We start from the raw sequence: 21796 nt of genomic DNA, 5'->3' as shown, positions 1-21796 counted from the left end.
TTTCTATAGAAATAAACTTTTGACAAAATTTTCTATAGAAATAAAATTTTGACATTTTCTATAGAAATAAAATTTTTACCAAATATTCAATAGAAATGAAATTTTGAAAACATTTTCTAAAGAAATAAAATTTTGACCAAATATTCAATAGAAATGAAATTTTGAAAACATTTTCTAAGAAATAAAATTATGACAAATTTTTGTCATAGAAATAAATTTTTGACAAAATGTGCTTATAGAAGTAAAATTTTGACAAAATTTTCTTTAGAAAAAAATGACAAAATTTACTATAGAAATAAATCACAAAATTTACTATAGAAATAAAATTTTGACAAAATTTTTTATAGCAAATAAAATTTTGACAAAATTTTCCATAGAAATAAACTTTTGCCCAAATTTTCTATAGAAATAAAATTTTGATAAAATTTTTTTATTGACATAAAACGTTTTGAAAAAATTATCTGTTCAAATATAAATCTTATATAGAAATAAAATTTCAATTTAAGTAGAAATAAACTTTTGACAAAATTTTCTATAGAAATAAAATTTTGTCAAAATTTTCTTTAGAAATAAAATTTTTACAAAATTTTGTATAGACATAAAAATTTTTGTAAAAATTTTCTATGGAAATATAAATTTGATTTTTATATAGAGATAAAATTTTGACAACAATTTCTTCAGAAAAAAAAAATTTTTTGACAAAATGTTCTATTAAAATAAACTTTTGACAACATTTTCTATAGAAATAAACTTTTGACCATATTTTCTATAGAAATGAAATTTTGACAAAATTGTTTGTGGAAAGTAAATTTTGACAAAATTTTCTACTGAAATAAAATTTTCTATAGAAATAAAATTTTGACAACATTTTTTTTAGAAAAAAAATGACAAAATTTACTATAGAAATAAAATTTTGACAAAATTTTCTATAGCAAATAAAATGTGGATACAATTTTCTATAGAAATAAAACTATGAAAAAAATTTCTATAGCAAATAAAATGTGGACAAAATTTTGTATAGAAATAAAATGTGGACAAAATTTTCTATAGAAATAAAAGTTGACAAATTTTTCTATAGAAATAAAATTTTGAAAAAATTTTCTATAGGAATAGAATTTTGACAAAATTCTCTATCGAAATAAAATTTTGACAAAATTGTCTACAGAAATAAAATTTTAACAAAATTTTTTATAGACATAAAAAATTTTGACAAAATTTTCTATGAAAATATAAATTTGATTTTTATATAGAAATAAAATTTTAACAAAAATTTCTTCAGAAAAAAATTTTTGACAAAATGTTCTATAGAAATAAACTTGTGACAACATTTTCTAGAGAAATAAACTTTTGACAACATTTTCTATAGAAATAAAATTTTGACAAAATTTCTATAGAAATAAAATTTTAACAAAATTTTTTATTGGCATAAAAAATTTTGACAAAATTTTCTATGGAGATATAAATTTGATTTTTATATAGAAATAAAATTTAGCAAAAATTTCTTCAGAAAAAAAAATTTACAAAATGTTCTATAGAAATAAACTTTTGACAACATTTTCTATAGAAATAAAATTTTGACTAAATTGTTTGTGGAAAGTAAATTTTGACAATATTTTCTATTGAAATAAAATTTTGACCAAATATTCAATAGAAAAGAAATTTTGAAAACATTTTCTAAAGAAATAAAATTTTGACAAATTTTTCTCATAGAAATAAAATTGTGATAAAATTTTCTTTAGTAAAAAATGACAAAATTTGCTATAGAAATAATTGACAACATTTACTATAGAAAAAAATTTTGACAACATTTTCTATAGCAAATAAAATTTTGACAAAATTTTCCATAGAAATAAACTTTTACCCAAATTTTCTATAGAAATAAAATTTTGATAAAACTTTTTATATTTTCTGTGGAAATATAAATTTCATAAAATTTTCTATAGGAATAAAATTTGGACAAAATTTTCTATAAAAATTAAATTTGGACAACATTTTCTATAGAAATCAAATTGTGAGAAAATTTTCCTTAGAAATAAAATTGTGCTTCTATGTTTTATTTAGCTAATTAGACCTAAATTCATTGATGTAAAGAAGAAAACTTTTATACATTTTTATAAAACTGTAACAGAAAGTATTGCATTATATTGACTAAGCAACAAGTAAACAAATAAAATTTAGAAAACATTTTCTATAAAAATACAATTTAGAAAACATTTTCTATAAAAATAAAATTTTGAAAAAATTTTCTATAAAAATAAATTTTAAAAAAATTTTCTATAGTAATAGAAATAAAATTTCTATTATTAAAGAAATAAAATTTTGAAAAAAATTTATAATTTTAGACAAAATAAAAAAAAAATGTTGACAAAATTTTCTATAGAAATAAAATTGTGAAAAAAATTCTAATTTTTGACAAAATAAAAATACAATTTTGCAAAATATTCTATAGAAATAAAATTTTGAGATATTGGAATTCAGTGAAATTTTCATAAATTTTTTATAAAAAATTAACCCAGCATACAATAAAACTACACATAAACTGGCCTAATAATCTTTGACTGATGACATCGCTATGCTTGTCCTAGTAAGACATTTTCTTGCGAAAGCTCCAGGTAATTTACAATAATCCATATTGATCATGATTGGTATGCCAGGGAATACATCAAATGTCTACTTAGTGCTATAATGCAATGTGTCTTTATGGGATCAGTAATGACCAGAGGGTTTTAAGAATGGTGTTATTAATTTTTTTTCAATTAAATTTTTTCCATGGTCGTAATCCAAACACGCTGGATTGTATAAAATAAATGCGATACATATTACACACATATATGTTATGTATATGTGTTAGGGAAGTGGGGAAAATTGTATTTAAACTTGCCATACCATATCTGGTTAGGAATCAATACAGAAATCCTAAAGAAAAGGTTAAAATCTTTGGAAGTCTACTGTTGTTGTTACATGGGATGTAATCATGGGGTTAATTTCAATTATGAAACCTTCATATAAGTCAAAACTTTAGTTGATATAGAAATTTTTGTCAAAACTTTATTTGCTGTAGAAAATTTTGTTAATTTTTTTTTTTGCTGTAGAAGATTTTATTAAAATTTTATTTCTATAGAAAATTTTGTCAAAATTTTATTTCTGTAAGAAATTTTGTCAAAATTTTATTTCTATGGAAAATTTTGTCAAAATTTGATTTCTATAGAAAATTTTGTCAAAATTTTATTTCTATAGAAAATTTTGTAAAAATGTTATTTCATATAAGTTCCCAAGATTTGTCGCTCTTCCCTAATGTCTATGTAGTACCAGTATATCTGAACATGTGTAACGACAAATTTAATAACGATGTTTAATAAAGTGAAAGTGCGTGCTCCTAATGTGTGGTTAATAATTTATGGAAAATCTATTAAAACTGCGACTAATTACCTCGACGACATAAACTTGGAGGCATACGGCGCACTTTGTTCTACCAAGACGTTCTATTAACCTTGTTTATTAAGACATGTCAATTGCATTTAATTCAATTTTATCGGCAAAAAAAAAATATGTAACCCACGACAATGCAATACGGCCACCACGCAATAAATATCCGTATACTGGACGCTTCTCATGGCTGCGGACGGCAGGGAGCCATAAATTTGTAAACTGAAATGACTTGATTTAGTTAATCACATGGATTTGTATCACTTGAATGCCAATAATGGCGTGAAACTTCCTATTTTCAAAATCGATGAAATCAATTTCACTAGCAACTAACTCTTCACAGCAACAGGTGTTCAAAAGTTTTGTTCGAATTGAGATAAAAATGACATTGTCAGAATTATTATTATTAGTTGTATTTTGTTAGCAACTAATATTTATGTTCAATGAGTTGTATATAAAAAATGTTAAAATTCATTTAATGTTATAGAATGCGGTTATGTGTGATTTGTTTTTATAATATTTGTTGTTTTTATAACAAAATAATTATAGAGGGTAATGATTTAAAGCTGTCTATTTAGGTTAATTTAATTTCTTTACAATCAATTTTATTGATTGTTGTAAAAATGATTTTAATATGAATTCGGAATGAATGTCACATTTCTTGTTTTTTATTTTAATTTAATTTTTTTTATAAATAAATATGAAATATAAAAATATAAAAATATATTTTTTTTATAAATATTCTATAAAATAAGCTGACCCTTGGCTATATCAAAATTAAATTTAGGTTTGAAAATTTTTAATAATGCAGATATTATTTTGATTATTAATAATTATACTTTTTAGGGAAATGTTTCGCATATATAATTTCTCTTCTTCCTTTTGCATAAAAATTTATTCACATTTCATATAATATAATAATTCAATTCCCATTAATCATTGGCAATAAATGTTCACACTAAATTTTGTTATAATTGGCAGCTCATTATTCAATACTCAGGCCACGCGATAAACAGTACAACTTTCGAATGACACCGACCATAAACGGGGGGGAAAATCTTGTTTTTCGTTTGTTTATGTTAAAAATAAATATGCATTTGTTACAGCATCTTCACACTAATTTATTTTTATTAGGGTAAATAACCAAATCGTTTTGTTTCACAAAAAAAAAAAATCACCTGTTAACAGAATGTTCCTACGGTAAAGGGAGTGAATGCTTCTTAGGAATAAACATTCAACGTAATGTGAATGGGGAACACTAGAATTTTATTTCTGTTGTCGACATTTTTTTGACTCTTTTGACTATAATTTATAGAAAATTTTGTGATTATTTTATTTCTATAGGAAATTTTTCAAAATTTTATTTCTATAGAAAATTGTAACAAAATTTTATTTCTATAGAAAATTGTAACAAAATTTTATTTGCTATAGAAAATTTTGTCGAAATTTTATTTCTATAGAAAATTTTGTAAAAATTTTATTTCTATAGAAAATTTTGTCAACATTTTATTTGCTATAGAAACTTTTGTCAACATTTTATTTCTATAGCAAATTTTGTCAATTTTTAATTTGCTATAGAAAATTTTGTCAAAATTTTATTTCTATAGAAAATTGTGTAAAAATTTTATTTCTATAGAAAATTTTGTCAAAATGTTATTTGCTATACAAAATTTTTTCAAAATTTTATTTCTATAGAAAATTTTGTCATAATTTTATTTGCTATAGAAACTTTTGTCAACATTTTATTTCTACAGAAAATTTTGTCAAATTTTAATTTGCTATAGAAAATTTTGTCAAAATTTTATTTCTATAGAAAATTGTGTAAAAATTTTATTTCTATAGAAAATTTTGTCAATTTTTTTTGCTATACAAATTTTTTTCAATATATTATTTGCTATAAAAAATGTTGTCAAAATTTTATTTGTATAGAAAATTTTGTCAAAATTTTATTTGCTGTAGAATATTTTGTCAAAATTTTATTTCTATAGACAATTGTGTAAAAATTTTATTTCTATAGAAAATTTTTTCAAAATTTTATTTCTATAGAAAATTGTGTCAAAATTTTATTTCTATAGACAATTTTGTAAAAATTTTATTTCTATAGAAAATTGAGTCAAAATTTTATTTCTATAGAAATTTTTTTCAAAATTTTATTTCTATAGAAAATTGTGTCAAAATTTTATTTGCTACAGAAACTTTTCTCAAAATTTTATTTCTACAGAAAATGTTGTCAAAATTTTATTTGCTATAGAAAATTTTGTCAAAATTTTATTAGCTATAGAAAATTTTGCCAAAATTTTATTCCTATAGAAAATTTTGTCAAAATTTTATTTCTATAGAAAATGTTGTCATTATTTTATTTCTATAAGAAATTTTTTCAAAATTTTATTTCTATAGAAAATGTCAAATTTTATTTTTATAGAAAATGTTGTCATTATTTTATTTCTATAGAAAATTCTGTCAAAATTTTATTTCTATAGAAAATGTTGTCAAATTTTATTTTTATAGAAAATTTTGTCATTATTTTGTTTCTATAAGAAATTTTTTCAAAATTTTATTTCTATAGAAATTTTTTTCAAAATTTTATTTCTATAGAAAATTGTGTCAAAATTTTATTTGCTATAGACACTTTTGTCAAAATGTTATTTCTACAGAAAATTTTGTCAAAATTTTATTTCTATAGAAAATTTTCTCAAAATTTTATTTCTAAAGAAAATATTGTCAAAATTTTATTTGCTATAGAAAATTTTGTCAAATTTTAATTTGCTATAGAAAATTTTGTCAAAATTTTATTTCTATAGAAAATTGTGTAAAAATTTTATTTCTATAGAAAATTTTGTCAAAATGTTATTTGCTATACAAAATTTTTTCAAAATTTTATTTCTATAGAAAATTTTGTCATAATTTTATTTGCTATAGAAACTTTTGTCAACATTTTATTTCTACAGAAAATTTTGTCAAATTTTAATTTGCTATAGAAAATTTTGTCAAAATTTTATTTCTATAGAAAATTGTGTAAAAATTTTATTTCTATAGAAAATTTTGTCAATTTTTTTTTCTATACAAAATTTTTTCAATATATTATTTGCTATAAAAATGTTGTCAAAATTTTATTTGTATAGAAAATGTTGTCAAAATTTTATTTGCTGTAGAAAATTTTGTCAAAATTTTATTTCTATAGACAATTGTGTAAAAATTTTATTAGCTATAGAAAATTTCTTCAAAATTTTATTTCTATAGAAAATTGTGTCAAAATTTTATTTCTATTGACAATTTTGTAAAAATTTTATTTCTATAGAAAATTGAGTCAAAATTTTATTAGCTATAGAAAATTTCTTCAAAATTTTATTTCTATAGAAAATTGTGTCAAAATTTTATTTGCTACAGAAACTTTTCTCAAAATTTTATTTCTACAGAAAATGTTGTCAAAATTTTATTTGCTATAGAAAATTTTGTCAAAATTTTATTAGCTATAGAAAATTTTGCCAAAATTTTATTCCTATAGAAAATTTTGTCAAAATTTTATTTCTATAGAAAATGTTGTCATTATTTTATTTCTATAAGAAATTTTTTCAAAATTTTATTTCTATAGAAAATGTCAAATTTTATTTTTATAGAAAATGTGGTCATTATTTTATTTCTATAGAAAATTTTGTCAAAATTTTATTTCTATAGAAAAAGTTGTCAAATTTTATTTTTATAGAAAATTTTGTCATTATTTTGTTTCTATAAGAAATTTTTTCAAAATTTTATTTCTATAGAAATTTTTTTCAAAATTTTATTTCTATAGAAAATTGTGTCAAAATTTTATTTGCTATAGACACTTTTGTCAAAATGTTATTTCTACAGAAAATTTTGTCAAAATTTTTTTTGCTATAGAAAATTTTGTCAAAATTGTATTTCTATAGAAAATTTTGTTAAAATTTTATTTCTATAGAAAATTTTGTCAAAATGTTATTTGCTATACAAAATTTTTGTCAAAATTTTATGTCTATAGAAAATTTTGTCAAAATTTTATTTGCTATAGAAAATTTTGTCAAATTGTTATTTGCTATACAAAATTTTTTCAAAATTTTATTTCTATAGAAAATTGTGTCAAAATTTTGTTTGCTATAGAAACTTTTGTCAAAATTTTATTTCTACAGAAAATTTTGTCAATTTTTTTTTGCTATAGAAATTTTTGTCAAAATTTTATTGCTATAGAAAATTGTGTAAAAATTTTATTTCTATAGAAAATTTTGTCAAAATGTTATTTGCTATAGAAAATTTTGTCAACATTTTATTTGTATAGAAAATTTTGTCAAAATTTTATTTGCTATAGAAAATTTTGTCAAAATTTTATTTCAAAATTTTGGGATTATTTGTTTGGCTTGAGGTCATGGACTAATGAAAAATGCTGGTGTTAATGTTTTCATTACTTTTTTATTGAAATATTGCTGTTCTCGGATATTTCGATACACCATCGGTGATCATCTTCAGCGAGATATTATATTTTATAAAGTAATAGACTTTCTCCTTACAATGTTAGACATGACAATTGTGTAAAAATTTTATTTCTATAAAAAATTTTTTCAAAATTTTATTTCTATAGAATATTGTGTCAGAATTTTATTTCTATAGACAATTTTGTAAAAATTTTATTTCTATAGAAAATTTTGTCAAAATCTTATTTGCTATATCAAATTTTTTCAAAATTTTATTTCTATTGAAAATTGTGTCAACATTTTATTTGCTATAGAAACTGTTGTCAAAATTTTATTTCTACAGAAAATTTTGTCAACTTTTTTTCTATAGACAATTTTGTCAAAATTGTATTTCTATAGAAAATTTTATCAAAATTTTAGCTATAGAAATTGTAAAAATGTTATTTGCTACAGAAAAATTTTGTCAGAAATTTATTTCTATAAAAAATTTTGCCAAAAGTTTATTTGACATGGACAATTTTTTCAAAATTTTGTTTTTAATGAAAATTCTGGTAAGATTTTATTTGATGTAGAAAATTTGTTAATATTTTATTTCATAGAAAAAAAAGTTTTGTCAAAATTTCATTTCTATAAAATTTTTTGTCAACATTTTATTTCTATAGAAAAATTTACTAACATTTTATTTCTTAACATTTCTTATTTCAAACTTTTATTTGCTATAGAAAATTTTGTCAAGAGTTTAGTTCTATGGAGAATGTTGTCAAAATTTTATTTGCTATAGAAGGTTTTGTCAAAAGTTTATTTCTATAGAAAATTTTGTCAAAATTAAAATTTTGGTTCTATTTTTATTGATGCAATTAGTTGTGTATTGTACACCCAGAAAAAAGTGCCTTCGAAACGGAAGGAAAAAACGTTTATCAATTTAGCTAAGCCATTTTATTTCCATTAAATTAAATTTTTGTGTGAAATAATAAAATTTACTTGTTTGAGTAAAAAAAAAAATCCTAAACTGAAAGCAGTTAGGAATAGTTCATTAACTAGAATAAGGCATGGAATTTTACTAATACTGTTTTCTTCGCTGGATATAAGAATTTACTACTGAACAAGAACATTTTATTCACTGATAAAAAAAAGCATTCGAAAAAATAAACAAAAACCGAACGAAAACCAAGTTTCCTCAAATTTAGTAAAATTTCTTATAAAATGATAACTCTGACTTCCTTTATTATAGAAAGCTTACCATACATGCGAATAACACTTGGCATAGAAAAATATTTCAGTTCATTCGTACTAAGAAGTATTCAATCCTTTTAAAACTTAAGTAGACACGCTTGTTAGAATATAAGAAATTTTCCTATATTTCTTTTATCTACTTGTAATCGATACCTGTCATCGATGTAATCGATATATTTGCGCGTGGGTTGTTTTTTTTAGATGGAATCGCGTTGTTATGGTATACGGATAGATTGTTACAAAATAATATAGTAAAAGAATATAATAAATAACAAATAAAATATTTATTATTTTAAATTAGTGAGAAAATTTTTCTTTTTTTTTTTCAAAATTATTGGGCATAAATAACAAACAATAAGTCTATCAATGTTCGTGATGGTGTATAAAGAAAGAAAACAGCAGCAGAATAACAATCCCTTCATATGTCTTCATTTTGGAATCTATCATTATCAGGTAACATTCGTACAGTGACGCTAACCTTTTGTGAAAAATTGGTTTATTATTTTTTTTTTTGTAACAGGTTGACTGATAAGTCCCCGGTCTAGCAAAGAAAAACACATTTTTTTGTCAAAATTCGTTTTTATTATTCAACATAGTTCCCTTCAAGAGCGATACAACGATTATAACGACCTTCCAATTTTTTGATACCATTTTGGTAGCACTCCTTCGGTTTTGCCTCAAAATAGGCCTCAGTTTCGGCGATCACCTCTTCATTGCAGCCAAATTTTTTCCCTGCGAGCATCCTTTTGAGGTCTGAGAACAAGAAAAAGTCGCTGGGAGCCAGATCTGGAGAATACGGTGGATGGGGAAGCAATTCGAAGCGCAATTCATGAATTTTTGCCATCGTTCTCAATGACTTCTGGCTCGGTGCGTTGTCTTGGTGGAACAACACTTTTTTCTTCTTCATATGGCGCCGTTTTGCTTCGATTTCGACCTTCAAACGCTCCAATAACGCCATATAATAGTCACTGTTGATGGTTTTTCCCTTCTCAAGGTAATCGATAAAACCTATTCCATGCGCATCCCAAAAAACAGAGGCCATTACTTTGCCAGCGGACTTTTGAGTCTTTCCACGCTTCGGAGACGGTTCACCGGTCGCTGTCCACTCAACCAGTATGCGAAATATTTTTAAAATTTGGTAGTAATGGTACCTACATCACTAGTATGACAATTTTTTGGGTCATTTTTGAAGGTGACGGAAATTTTTCATGGAACTTAGGGATATTTATTCAATTAAACAAATTCATATATTTTTGCAATAAATAAAATAAGTTAAATTTAGCATCAGTTTGATGATAACATTGTTTTTTTTTGTCTGTGTGAGCTGAAGTGAAAGGTTTAACAATACTTACTGATTACATCGATTGTAAATTGAATTTTGTAATATTTACGCTGCCATAAGGGTCGTCCACCTGTTTCTCCTCTCATCACAAATGGAAACAAATGACATTAAGAAATATTTTAGTTAGTTATTACATCGTTAAAAGTTCAATGTTTCCCTTAGTTTAACATATCAGTATGATAATTGATTCCATTGCCTAAACATAGGAAAAAGGTAAACAGTTTTATGGGGAAAATCGATCACTTATTGTGAAAATTTATCAAAAATAGACTTAAATAATCTGTAGTGCCCTAGAGGGTTCTCTTTTTTGGTGTATTGAAAACGACGTATGTCATTGTTTTTTTTTGGGAATTGTATTAAAATTTTCTTCTGATTTTAACATATTTGTAAGGTCATTTGGTTAAAAAAAAAAAAATAGACATAGTTGAAACCAGGGCTGTGGGGTCGAGCCAATTTTGCTCGACTCCGACTCCAGCATTTTTCATCAGCTCGACTCCGACTCCGGAGTCGACTCCGGGTAATATAACTAAATCTCATTTTAATACCACTAATTTGTAGTTCTATTGTGGGGGTACCGTAAGTGGTATTTATTTATGTGTGAAAAAAAGGTCTTAATTTCGCATTAGATGTCAATTGAACTCTATATTTCAAATTTAGGGCAATGTTCAATAAAGAAAATAATGATATAAATACCCATCATAATATGAGAAGATACCAACAGTATATGTATTTGTGGACCAAAATTATTGATACTATCTCAAATCCTTTAAATTTGTTGCGAGCTATATAAAGGTTTATATTTCCATATGCATGAATTTGAATCTGAATCGATTAAGACAAAATTGTATATACTTCTTCACAAAAAAAAAAAATCACCTGTTAACAGAATGTTCCTACGGTAAAGGGAGTGAATGCTTCTTAGGAATAAACATTCAACGTAATGTGAATGGGGAACACTAGAATTTTATTTCTGTTGTCGACATTTTTTTGACTCTTTTGACTATAATTTATAGAAAATTTTGTGATTATTTTATTTCTATAGGAAATTTTTCAAAATTTTATTTCTATAGAAAATTGTAACAAAATTTTATTTCTATAGAAAATTGTAACAAAATTTTATTTGCTATAGAAAATTTTGTCGAAATTTTATTTCTATAGAAAATTTTGTAAAAATTTTATTTCTATAGAAAATTTTGTCAACATTTTATTTGCTATAGAAACTTTTGTCAACATTTTATTTCTATAGCAAATTTTGTCAATTTTTAATTTGCTATAGAAAATTTTGTCAAAATTTTATTTCTATAGAAAATTGTGTAAAAATTTTATTTCTATAGAAAATTTTGTCAAAATGTTATTTGCTATACAAAATTTTTTCAAAATTTTATTTCTATAGAAAATTTTGTCATAATTTTATTTGCTATAGAAACTTTTGTCAACATTTTATTTCTACAGAAAATTTTGTCAAATTTTAATTTGCTATAGAAAATTTTGTCAAAATTTTATTTCTATAGAAAATTGTGTAAAAATTTTATTTCTATAGAAAATTTTGTCAATTTTTTTTGCTATACAAATTTTTTTCAATATATTATTTGCTATAAAAAATGTTGTCAAAATTTTATTTGTATAGAAAATTTTGTCAAAATTTTATTTGCTGTAGAATATTTTGTCAAAATTTTATTTCTATAGACAATTGTGTAAAAATTTTATTTCTATAGAAAATTTTTTCAAAATTTTATTTCTATAGAAAATTGTGTCAAAATTTTATTTCTATAGACAATTTTGTAAAAATTTTATTTCTATAGAAAATTGAGTCAAAATTTTATTTCTATAGAAATTTTTTTCAAAATTTTATTTCTATAGAAAATTGTGTCAAAATTTTATTTGCTACAGAAACTTTTCTCAAAATTTTATTTCTACAGAAAATGTTGTCAAAATTTTATTTGCTATAGAAAATTTTGTCAAAATTTTATTAGCTATAGAAAATTTTGCCAAAATTTTATTCCTATAGAAAATTTTGTCAAAATTTTATTTCTATAGAAAATGTTGTCATTATTTTATTTCTATAAGAAATTTTTTCAAAATTTTATTTCTATAGAAAATGTCAAATTTTATTTTTATAGAAAATGTTGTCATTATTTTATTTCTATAGAAAATTCTGTCAAAATTTTATTTCTATAGAAAATGTTGTCAAATTTTATTTTTATAGAAAATTTTGTCATTATTTTGTTTCTATAAGAATTTTTTTCAAAATTTTATTTCTATAGAAATTTTTTTCAAAATTTTATTTCTATAGAAAATTGTGTCAAAATTTTATTTGCTATAGACACTTTTGTCAAAATGTTATTTCTACAGAAAATTTTGTCAAAATTTTATTTCTATAGAAAATTTTCTCAAAATTTTATTTCTAAAGAAAATATTGTCAAAATTTTATTTGCTATAGAAAATTTTGTCAAATTTTAATTTGCTATAGAAAATTTTGTCAAAATTTTATTTCTATAGAAAATTGTGTAAAAATTTTATTTCTATAGAAAATTTTGTCAAAATGTTATTTGCTATACAAAATTTTTTCAAAATTTTATTTCTATAGAAAATTTTGTCATAATTTTATTTGCTATAGAAACTTTTGTCAACATTTTATTTCTACAGAAAATTTTGTCAAATTTTAATTTGCTATAGAAAATTTTGTCAAAATTTTATTTCTATAGAAAATTGTGTAAAAATTTTATTTCTATAGAAAATTTTGTCAATTTTTTTTTCTATACAAAATTTTTTCAATATATTATTTGCTATAAAAATGTTGTCAAAATTTTATTTGTATAGAAAATGTTGTCAAAATTTTATTTGCTGTAGAAAATTTTGTCAAAATTTTATTTCTATAGACAATTGTGTAAAAATTTTATTAGCTATAGAAAATTTCGTTGTTATTTTTCAAAATTTTATTTCTATAGAAAATTGTGTCAAAATTTTATTTCTATTGACAATTTTGTAAAAATTTTATTTCTATAGAAAATTGAGTCAAAATTTTATTAGCTATAGAAAATTTCTTCAAAATTTTATTTCTATAGAAAATTGTGTCAAAATTTTATTTGCTACAGAAACTTTTCTCAAAATTTTATTTCTACAGAAAATGTTGTCAAAATTTTATTTGCTATAGAAAATTTTGTCAAAATTTTATTAGCTATAGAAAATTTTGCCAAAATTTTATTCCTATAGAAAATTTTGTCAAAATTTTATTTCTATAGAAAATGTTGTCATTATTTTATTTCTATAAGAAATTTTTTCAAAATTTTATTTCTATAGAAAATGTCAAATTTTATTTTTATAGAAAATGTGGTCATTATTTTATTTCTATAGAAAATTTTGTCAAAATTTTATTTCTATAGAAAAAGTTGTCAAATTTTATTTTTATAGAAAATTTTGTCATTATTTTGTTTCTATAAGAAATTTTTTCAAAATTTTATTTCTATAGAAATTTTTTTCAAAATTTTATTTCTATAGAAAATTGTGTCAAAATTTTATTTGCTATAGACACTTTTGTCAAAATGTTATTTCTACAGAAAATTTTGTCAAAATTTTTTTTGCTATAGAAAATTTTGTCAAAATTGTATTTCTATAGAAAATTTTGTTAAAATTTTATTTCTATAGAAAATTTTGTCAAAATGTTATTTGCTATACAAAATTTTTGTCAAAATTTTATGTCTATAGAAAATTTTGTCAAAATTTTATTTGCTATAGAAAATTTTGTCAAATTGTTATTTGCTATACAAAATTTTTTCAAAATTTTATTTCTATAGAAAATTGTGTCAAAATTTTGTTTGCTATAGAAACTTTTGTCAAAATTTTATTTCTACAGAAAATTTTGTCAATTTTTTTTTGCTATAGAAATTTTTGTCAAAATTTTATTGCTATAGAAAATTGTGTAAAAATTTTATTTCTATAGAAAATTTTGTCAAAATGTTATTTGCTATAGAAAATTTTGTCAACATTTTATTTGTATAGAAAATTTTGTCAAAATTTTATTTGCTATAGAAAATTTTGTCAAAATTTTATTTCAAAATTTTGGGATTATTTGTTTGGCTTGAGGTCATGGACTAATGAAAAATGCTGGTGTTAATGTTTTCATTACTTTTTTATTGAAATATTGCTGTTCTCGGATATTTCGATACACCATCGGTGATCATCTTCAGCGAGATATTATATTTTATAAAGTAATAGACTTTCTCCTTACAATGTTAGACATGACAATTGTGTAAAAATTTTATTTCTATAAAAAATTTTTTCAAAATTTTATTTCTATAGAAAATTGTGTTAGAATTTTATTTCTATAGACAATTTTGTAAAAATTTTATTTCTATAGAAAATTTTGTCAAAATCTTATTTGCTATATCAAATTTTTTCAAAATTTTATTTCTATTGAAAATTGTGTCAACATTTTATTTGCTATAGAAACTGTTGTCAAAATTTTATTTCTACAGAAAATTTTGTCAACTTTTTTTCTATAGACAATTTTGTCAAAATTGTATTTCTATAGAAAATTTTATCAAAATTTTAGCTATAGAAATTGTAAAAATGTTATTTGCTACAGAAAAATTTTGTCAGAAATTTATTTCTATAAAAAATTTTGCCAAAAGTTTATTTGACATGGACAATTTTTTCAAAATTTTGTTTTTAATGAAAATTCTGGTAAGATTTTATTTGATGTAGAAAATTTGTTAATATTTTATTTCATAGAAAAAAAAGTTTTGTCAAAATTTCATTTCTATAAAATTTTTTGTCAACATTTTATTTCTATAGAAAAATTTACTAACATTTTATTTCTTAACATTTCTTATTTCAAACTTTTATTTGCTATAGAAAATTTTGTCAAGAGTTTAGTTCTATGGAGAATGTTGTCAAAATTTTATTTGCTATAGAAGGTTTTGTCAAAAGTTTATTTCTATAGAAAATTTTGTCAAAATTAAAATTTTGGTTCTATTTTTATTGATGCAATTAGTTGTGTATTGTACACCCAGAAAAAAGTGCCTTCGAAACGGAAGGAAAAAACGTTTATCAATTTAGCTAAGCCATTTTATTTCCATTAAATTAAATTTTTGTGTGAAATAATAAAATTTACTTGTTTGAGTAAAAAAAAAAATCCTAAACTGAAAGCAGTTAGGAATAGTTCATTAACTAGAATAAGGCATGGAATTTTACTAATACTGTTTTCTTCGCTGGATATAAGAATTTACTACTGAACAAGAACATTTTATTCACTGATAAAAAAAAGCATTCGAAAAAATAAACAAAAACCGAACGAAAACCAAGTTTCCTCAAATTTAGTAAAATTTCTTATAAAATGATAACTCTGACTTCCTTTATTATAGAAAGCTTACCATACATGCGAATAACACTTGGCATAGAAAAATATTTCAGTTCATTCGTACTAAGAAGTATTCAATCCTTTTAAAACTTAAGTAGACACGCTTGTTAGAATATAAGAAATTTTCCTATATTTCTTTTATCTACTTGTAATCGATACCTGTCATCGATGTAATCGATATATTTGCGCGTGGGTTGTTTTTTTTAGATGGAATCGCGTTGTTATGGTATACGGATAGATTGTTACAAAATAATATAGTAAAAGAATATAATAAATAACAAATAAAATATTTATTATTTTAAATTAGTGAGAAAATTTTTCTTTTTTTTTTTTCAAAATTATTGGGCATAAATAACAAACAATAAGTCTATCAATGTTCGTGATGGTGTATAAAGAAAGAAAACAGCAGCAGAATAACAATCCCTTCATATGTCTTCATTTTGGAATCTATCATTATCAGGTAACATTCGTACAGTGACGCTAACCTTTTGTGAAAAATTGGTTTATTATTTTTTTTTTTGTAACAGGTTGACTGATAAGTCCCCGGTCTAGCAAAGAAAAACACATTTTTTTGTCAAAATTCGTTTTTATTATTCAACATAGTTCCCTTCAAGAGCGATACAACGATTATAACGACCTTCCAATTTTTTGATACCATTTTGGTAGCACTCCTTCGGTTTTGCCTCAAAATAGGCCTCAGTTTCGGCGATCACCTCTTCATTGCAGCCAAATTTTTTCCCTGCGAGCATCCTTTTGAGGTCTGAGAACAAGAAAAAGTCGCTGGGAGCCAGATCTGGAGAATACGGTGGATGGGGAAGCAATTCGAAGTGCAATTCATGAATTTTTGCCATCGTTCTCAATGACTTCTGGCTCGGTGCGTTGTCTTGGTGGAACAACACTTTTTTCTTCTTCATATGGCGCCGTTTTGCTTCGATTTCGACCTTCAAACGCTCCAATAACGCCATATAATAGTCACTGTTGATGGTTTTTCCCTTCTCAAGGTAATCGATAAAACCTATTCCATGCGCATCCCAAAAAACAGAGGCCATTACTTTGCCAGCGGACTTTTGAGTCTTTCCACGCTTCGGAGACGGTTCACCGGTCGCTGTCCACTCAACCAGTATGCGAAATATTTTTAAAATTTGGTAGTAATGGTACCTACATCACTAGTATGACAATTTTTTGGGTCATTTTTGAAGGTGACGGAAATTTTTCATGGAACTTAGGGATATTTATTCAATTAAACAAATTCATATATTTTTGCAATAAATAAAATAAGTTAAATTTAGCATCAGTTTGATGATAACATTGTTTTTTTTTTGTCTGTGTGAGCTGAAGTGAAAGGTTTAACAATACTTACTGATTACATCGATTGTAAATTGAATTTTGTAATATTTACGCTGCCATAAGGGTCGTCCACCTGTTTCTCCTCTCATCACAAATGGAAACAAATGACATTAAGAAATATTTTAGTTAGTTATTACATCGTTAAAAGTTCAATGTTTCCCTTAGTTTAACATATCAGTATGATAATTGATTCCATTGCCTAAACATAGGAAAAAGGTAAACAGTTTTATGGGGAAAATCGATCACTTATTGTGAAAATTTATCAAAAATAGACTTAAATAATCTGTAGTGCCCTAGAGGGTTCTCTTTTTTGGTGTATTGAAAACGACGTATGTCATTGTTTTTTTTTGGGAATTGTATTAAAATTTTCTTCTGATTTTAACATATTTGTAAGGTCATTTGGTTAAAAAAAAAAAATAGACATAGTTGAAACCAGGGCTGTGGGGTCGAGCCAATTTTGCTCGACTCCGACTCCAGCATTTTTCATCAGCTCGACTCCGACTCCGGAGTCGACTCCGGGTAATATAACTAAATCTCATTTTAATACCACTAATTTGTAGTTCTATTGTGGGGGTACCGTAAGTGGTATTTATTTATGTGTGAAAAAAAGGTCTTAATTTCGCATTAGATGTCAATTGAACTCTATATTTCAAATTTAGGGCAATGTTCAATAAAGAAAATAATGATATAAATACCCATCATAATATGAGAAGATACCAACAGTATATGTATTTGTGGACCAAAATTATTGATACTATCTCAAATCCTTTAAATTTGTTGCGAGCTATATAAAGGTTTATATTTCCATATGCATGAATTTGAATCTGAATCGATTAAGACAAAATTGTATATACTTCTACAAAATCTATGTACTTAAAATTTAAATCTAACTTTATGGGACTTAACATAATTTTAACGAAAAATAAAAATGCAAGGAAAGTCTAAAGTCGGGCGGGCCGATTATAATATACTCTGCACAACTTTGTATTTAGATCTACATTTTGATAAAATCTCAAATAAGACTTCTACAAAACTCGGGCAATATTTGGGAAATATTTATAATTGTTTAGACAATTTCGCAAAAATGCATTTATGATTCATTCATTGAAAAAATTGAAAATTTGAGTCATTTCTACAAGTTTTCGACTTAGCAGCAAATTTTCCAAAATTGTATGCTCCCTGAATACAATTTTGGAAAAAATTTTGTCTAGTAAATAAAATTTTGACTAAATTTTCTAAAGAAATACAATTTTGGCAAAATTTTCTAAAGAAATACAATTTTGGCAAAATTTTCTATAGACATCAAATTTTGACCAAATATATAGAAATAAAATTTTGAATAAAATTTTTATAGAAATAAAATTTGGCAAAATTTTTTGATAGAAATAAAAGTTTGAAAAAATTATCAATAGAAATACAATTTAAAAAAAATTGTGTAGCAAACAAAATTTTGCAAAATTTTCTATAGAAATGAAATTTTGCAAAACATTCTATAGAAACAAAACTTTGACTAAATTTTCTATATAAATAAAATTTTGATAAAATTTTATATAGAAAAAAATATTTCTATAGTAATAAAATTATGAATACATTTTTTATAGCAGTGAGCAGTGAAATTTGAGAAAATTTGTATAGAAATAAAATTTGACAATTTTTTCTTATAGAAATAAAATTTTGAAAAAATTTTCAATAAAAATACAATTTTAGAAAAATTTTTGTGTAGTAAATAAAATTGTGCAAAATATTCTACAGAAACAAAATTTTGACTAAATTTTCTATAGAAACAAAATTTTAACTTAAATTTTTATAGAAATAAAATTATCAATAGAAATAACATTTTGAAAAAAATGTTGTGTAACAAACAAAATTTTGCAAAATTTTCTATAGAAATAAAATTTCGCAAAATATTCTATAGAAACAAAATTTTAACTCAATTTTCTATAGAAATAAAATTTTGACTAAATTTTCTATAGAAAAAATATTTCTATAGTAATAAAATTTCGAATAATTTTTTTATAGCAATAAAGTTTTGATAAAATTTGCTACAGAAATAAAATGTTGACAAAACTTTTTATAGAAATAACATTTGGACAAAATTTTCTATAAAAAACAACTTTGAAAAAATGTTCTGTCAATATTCCACATATGTATATGGCCTTAAAATAAAATTAAAATAAAAATAATATCGATTGTTCGAAATATTTCAAATAAATTGATATGGGCATTAAAATGGATCGATCCAGGCCATCTGCTAGTTTAACATTCTAGGAAATATGAAAAGATAGCCGTAATTGGAAGTTGATTTTCATTTACAATCATGCTGTACATTGATCGAATGAATAACGCAATGGAAACTAATTTGCGTAAAAACTTGCTTAGTTACAAAAATGTGAAGTGTTTTAAAAAATTTGGTTTAGCCGGAGTCGGAGTCGAGCAAAATTTTTACGACTCCGACTCCGACTCCAGCAAAATCTTCAGACTCCGACTCCAAGACTCCGACTCCGGCTCCACAGCCCTGGTTGAAACAAAGCAAAATGTTACTGGGTTGGGGAAATTTTCTTAGGAACACATAAAAATAAACTAAAACTAATAAAAAAAATACAAAAACCGATAATAAGTGATGCTACTTTAACGAAGCGCTGTTTTTCTTTGTGTAGTTACTTTTTCATTAGATTCATAAATAAAATAATCTATTTTAAACTTTTAAGCTATTTCGTCATATAGAATAATATATTATTGTCTTAATATATAAAATCGTAATTACCAATTCGTGTGCACTTGACAAGTGACTGACAATGGCATAGAGTTGAGATCAGAAAATCGATGAAAATCATGACTATATTGACACTAATTGATATTGCATAATCTCCACTATATACTTGCAAATAAACGAATAAGTACGTATGTGTATAGTTGTTCAAATATTTCTTTCTAAATGTCGCATTAAATGATGTTTAGAAATAAAGAAATTTTCTTTTGTGTTGCATCATTGGCTAGTTGGCTAAAACAAAAGACTTAAGGCCATGTTTGCGTCTTAAGTCTTTTGTGTGGTGCATGTGTCTTAAGTCTTTTGTGTTAATATTAACAGCAGTATTGAGCTTTTTTACTCTCGGTGATTTAGAAAATATAAAAAATGGTTTGTTATTGTGATTTAAGACTTCAGACACATACACTGAAAAAAAGCTTGTCCGGTTCCAATTGATTTTGGTATGCATTCCTAGCCAAAGAAGCTGTGAAGTGATTTAAGGATATTTTTAGGATACAATTCTCTTTTAATTTTGAGTTTAGTGTAATTGATACAAAGAACCACAATATTTTTTTTTTTTCAGTGTACACGATGTTGTATTTCTAACTTAATACCAAGCAATTTTGGAGACATTTAAATCTCTTTTTTACTTATATATAACGACATAACGAAAAACTTTATAGAAATTAAATTTTCACAAAATTTGCTATAGAATCAAAATTTTGACAAAATGTTTAATAAAATAAAATTTTTACAAAATTTCTATAGAAAAAAAATTCTGCAAAATTTTCTATAAAAATAAAATTTTGACAAAATTTTCTATGGAAATAATATTTTAACAAAATTTTCTATAGAAATAAAATTTTTGAAAATTTTGTCAGAAACAAAAATTTTGACAAAATTTTCAATACAATTAGATATTTAAATAAATAAAATTTTGACAATATTTTCGACAGAAATAAAATGTTGATAAAATTTTCTATGGAAATAAAATTTTGAAAAAAATTTTTAATAAATAAAATTTGTCAAAATTTGTTATGTTTTAAAAGAACTAAAATTAAAAAAAAACACAATTTTGACAAAATTTTCTATGGAAATAAAATGTTGACAAAATTTTCTATAGAAATAAAATTTTTACAAAATTTTCTATAGAAAAAAAATTTTCACAAAATTTTCTATGGAAATAAAATGTTGACAAAATTTTCTATAGAAATAAAAGTTTTGACAATTTTGTCAGAAACAAAAATTTTGACAAAATTTTCAATACAATTAGATATTTAAATAAATAAAATGTTGACCATAGAAATAATTTTTTTTTCGTTTTATTTGTTATTGTTGGTTTCTCTTCAATCATTATTGTTGTCAGTTTAAAACCATGCACTGACTAAACTACAAGTGTAGCTTAACCAGCAAAGGAAAAGTATGATTGTCAAATTTATTTGGGCAAAACCCTATAGACTGCAAGATGGTTGGATGTACAGTTGTTTCGGAATTACCACATTCCTCATCAGCATCCTCTACATGCAGCAGAACTATCAACCAATTATCAGAATAAATTCGGGTAATTCGCTCAACCCAAAGTGAACAACGCTTGAACCTTCCGAAACAAGGATTGATAGTCGGCTACTGCATAAACAAATTTACAAATTTCAATAAGAGAGATACTATAGAAAGTAAACTTTGACAAAATTTTCTACAGAAATAAAATTTTGACAAAATTTTCTAAAGAAATACAATTTTGACAAAATTTTCTATAGAAATAAATTTTTGACAAAAATTTCTATAGTAATATAATTTTGACAAAATTTTCTAAAGAAATAAAATTTTGACAAAATTTTCTATAGAAATAAGTTTTTGACAAAATTTTCTATAGTAATAAAATTTTGACCAAATTTTCCTTTAGAAATAAAATTTTGACA

Source organism: Haematobia irritans, chromosome 4 (genome assembly GCF_050003625.1).
Source record: "Haematobia irritans isolate KBUSLIRL chromosome 4, ASM5000362v1, whole genome shotgun sequence".
NCBI lineage: Eukaryota > Metazoa > Arthropoda > Insecta > Diptera > Muscidae > Haematobia > Haematobia irritans.
The sequence above is the reverse complement of the archived record's forward strand: the minus strand, read 5'-3'. Positions refer to the sequence as shown.